The 4,181-nt window shown below is 36.9% G+C and overlaps 1 non-coding gene across 1 annotated transcript; it reads right to left on the reverse strand.

Moving 5' to 3' along the window:
* Positions 1-3,651: 3,651 nt before the first annotated feature.
* LOC114369056 lies at positions 3,652-3,758 on the reverse strand. The gene has a single exon (XR_003657518.1). It is a non-coding gene; the product is annotated as a small nucleolar RNA R71 (small nucleolar RNA).
* Between the last annotated feature and the right edge of the window lie 423 nt (positions 3,759-4,181).

Consider the following 4,181-nt stretch of genomic DNA (forward strand, 5'->3'; position numbering starts at 1 on the left):
GAACATAATGTTTTGATTGCAAATAGCATGAGATTATGATTCTAATGCTGGGATATTTACTTCATATGTGAGAGATCAATATTCATTAAATATTCTTAGGATTCTTGAATGCGAGGGATCAATTCGAGGTAATTTAATGTGTGCATTAGTGATGTTAGAAAATGATTCATATATGTTTATCTTATTAAGATACTGAGGGTATTCATGATGAAATCCAATCTTATGTTTTTCTTGAATTAATTTAATCTGTTTTAATTATTTATGTAATTTATGTATTTCCAATGCACTAATTCTGTTATTTCCGTTATTTTTGTTATTTCGTTACTTTCATTATTTTTGTTATTTATGTTAAACCCATGATATTTTGACTAAATTTGTACATAACTATTGAACTGTTTACTTTTATCTGGAGGAATTGAGAAACTCAAGTCCTTGTGGAGACGATCTCTTTTACAAAATCAGTAACCTACAATGACATTGGTATACTTGCCAGTAGTCTAACAATGATATGGTGTGGAGGTTAAGAGAAGATTCTAAAATAGAAAGCTCGAAAGGTAAATTTGTGCCAAGATGGGAAAGCCCATTTTGTGTTACATAATCTTTGCAAAATGGTTCTTATAGGCTTGAAGACATGGCAAGATAAAAAATAAGTGTTTTTGCTAAAGAGGTTTTAACAAGGCACACCTGAGTATCCATGTAAAAGGATGACTCTTTATGAACTAAATCATCAACAAAATCCTTTTACACTATACATTGCCTAATTTATATATTTTCTCATCTATTTTATTATCTGGTAGTTTATTTAATAGTCTATACCAAGACTAGTTGATAATGACCAGAGGTCAAATCCAAAACTCCAAGCCTTTGCAAGCAATTCTCAAGAGGTCAAATCTGAACCTCAGCTTTTTCGAGCAATTCTCAAGAGGTAGAATTTGAACCTCAGCTTTTTCAAGCAACTATCAAGAGGTCGAATTGAAACCTCAAACCATACTCGGGAATTTTCAAGGGATCGAATCCAAACCTTCAGTTTACAAGAAAATAAACCAAGGTCAATGATGTGCCATCATTTTCTTCTATTTTCTAAACCCTTTTTGCACCATTTTAATTATTGATTGGTCTTAATTGTCAATTAATTAGGCAGTTTTATTATTTGGGCTCAATTAGCTAATTTGATGTTTTTAATCTAATTTCAGGAATTAATGAAACATTGGGCTTAATCCGGATTTTGGTTGTGGACTTGAAGAGGGCAAATAAAGCAGCGCTTACCTTAGTTAATTTCTAATTAGGAAATTTCGCAATTTTATTTTATGTTGTTCAGTGTTTATTTCGTTTTGGGCCAGAGTATTGTAATAGGGCCCAGTGACTTTGAGTGACTCTTTTTAAATAGCTGCCTTGGGATTCGTGCAGGGCATTCTATTCTGTTATGCTATTCATTATTCAGAGCTTTGTTTTAGGGTTTTCGTTTTTCTGTTTTTGACGTTTCTGAGTTCGTAATGCAATTTTACGTTTTCTGCTTCTAATTACAATTTCGTTCTTGCTTCTTCTTCTACTCTCATTTACGTTTTTGTTCCATTTTACATTTCTGTTCGTTTACGTTTCTGTTTCATGTTTCAATTGCGTTTTCTGTTTGAATCCATGGAAGGCTAGATTTTCTGGTGTTGTTTCCTTTTGAGGACGAAGCCCAACTCTCTTTGAGGTTTCGCTTGTAATGTGGTTTCCTGGCAGTTCTCCCTTCACCAGTATCCCAAATTCGTGAATATTAATCAGTGCACGCTTCGTGTTCGATTAATTGCCTCTGAGCCTAACTTGCGTTCATGCTTAATGGACGAAGGGCTAACTGGTGTATGTGGTGCCTAATCACGTATTGAAAACCCTAAGTTGATTTTCGCTTAGTAAATTGAAATAGGGTTGGATTAAGTGGTTGACTGTTAGGGACGAATTCTCCAACCCAGGATAAGAGAATGGCTTCTGAATCAGAGGAAACAACCCGTTTTTAATATTAGTAGTTTCGTATTTCAGTTTACTTGTTCTGCTCTTCAATCACAAAACAAACAAACCCCCCAATCGTTACTGTTACTGCAAGTATATTATGAACATTTGGTTTGTCACTGCTCGTTGGGAAACGACCTAGGATCACTTCCTAGTTACTGCATTTTCATGTTTATTTGATTCGGGTACGGCCTCGATCAAATTTGGCGCCGTTGCCGGGGAGCAGTGTCCAAAGGTTCATAATAGCTAGCTAGTGTTGTGTGTTTAATCCTTTCGTGTTTTATGTTTAATTGTTAGTATTGTGTTAGTATGTGTGTTAGTGTTGTTTAGTGTCCTGGTATTTTGTTTAATGTGTGTTATGTTTCAGTTTTTCCATTAAGCGTTTCCCCTGTTTCAATCTTGGTTGTTTTGCTGTGAAGATTGTGCTTGAAAACAGAGTAGTAGTAGAAATCAGCTTGCGGAAAAACAGAGTAGTAGTAGAAATCAATTAGAGACGGATTTTAGCGACCACCCATGCTGAATTATTTGAGATTTTTTGTTTTAGTAGCTAGGGTTGTTATTTTTGGCTGAATTTTTTTGTGGTAACTTCTTTTAATCCATATTGTGTGGGAAAAATAGCTAGAGCCTTTAGTTTGGTCAGATTTGAAAGTTCCAAAAAACTAGCAAATTTTGTGTTTGTCAAAACTTCAAACGGCCATAACTTTTGCTCCGGTTATCAGAATCGCAATTATTATATATGCATTTGGGGTAGAAAAAAATTTCCTACGCCGTGGCAGCCAGGCCGGCTGAGGTCTCCATCGTCCAAAAAAAGCGATTCTGTCAAAAGTTTTTTATTTTTCAAGTTTTATTCACTTATTTTTCTTAACCTACCATTTTTAGCTTTCATAGTTAGACTTTGAATTTTTGTCTGAAATTTTTTGTGCTATCTTCTCATCATTTTATAGGGTTGCTCACAAAATTTCAAGTCATTTGGATATCATTTGAGGGTAGCTGTAGTTCAAACCTACACCTTTATTTACATGACAAGGCAACTAGTTGTGTGCATGCTGAATGTAGTGTATGACTAGAGGCAATCCATCTGACTTACAACCCTTTGATCCTGAGATAGATAGGACATTTCATAGATTAGTTAGGCATCATTTTATACCTTTTGATCATTCTGAGCATTCCATAACTGGTGAATCTGTGCATTCTGTTATTGGTGATTTTGAACATCCTGATCTTGAGCATTATAATTTTGAGCATTCTGATTCTGAGCATTCTGATTTTGCACATTTTGAGAACATGGCACAACCTCCACCTCGTGAGAGGACTCTAAGGGAAATGGCTGCACCTGATTTCACCTACGAAAGCTTGTGCATCCAATACCCTGATGAGGATGTCCCATATGTTCTTAAAACTGGAGTAATTCATTTGCTTCCAAAGTTTCATGGCCTTGCAGGTGAAGACCCGCACAAACATTTGAAGGAATTTCATATTGTCTGCTCCACCATGAAACCCCCAGATGTCCAAGAGGATCACATATTTCTGAAGGCTTTTCCTCATTCATTAGAGGGAGTGGCAAAGGACTGGTTGTATTACCTTGCTCCAAGGTCCATCACGAGCTGGGATGACCTTAAGAGAGTATTCTTAGAAAAAATTTTCCCTACTTCCAGGACCACAGCCATCAGGAAAGATATCTCAGGTATTAGACAGCTCAGTGGAGAGAGCCTGTATGAGTACTGGGAGCGATTTAAGAAACTATGTGCCAGTTGCCCTCACCATCAGATTTCAGAACAGCTTCTTCTCCAATATTTTTATGAAGGACTCAGTAATATGGAGAGAAGTATGATAGATGCTGCCAGTGGTGGAGCCCTTGGAGACATGACTCCTGCTGAAGCCAGAAATTTAATTGAGAAGATGGCCTCCAACTCTCAGCAGTTTAGCGCCAGAAATGATGCCATAGTCATTAGAGGAGTGCATGAGGTAGCTACAAACCCATCTGCATCATCTGAAACTAAGAAGCTTGAAGGCAAACTGGATGCATTGGTTAACTTGGTAACCCAGCTGGCCTTGAATCAGAAATCTGTACCTGTCGCAAGGGTTTGTGGTTTGTGCTCCTCTGCTGACCACCATACAGACCTTTGCCCTTCCATGCAGCAACCTGGAGCAATTGAGCAGCCTGAAGCTTATGCTGCAAATATTTACAATAG

The sequence above is a fragment of the Glycine soja genome, chromosome 9 (assembly GCF_004193775.1).
Source record: "Glycine soja cultivar W05 chromosome 9, ASM419377v2, whole genome shotgun sequence".
Lineage (NCBI taxonomy): Eukaryota > Viridiplantae > Streptophyta > Magnoliopsida > Fabales > Fabaceae > Glycine > Glycine soja.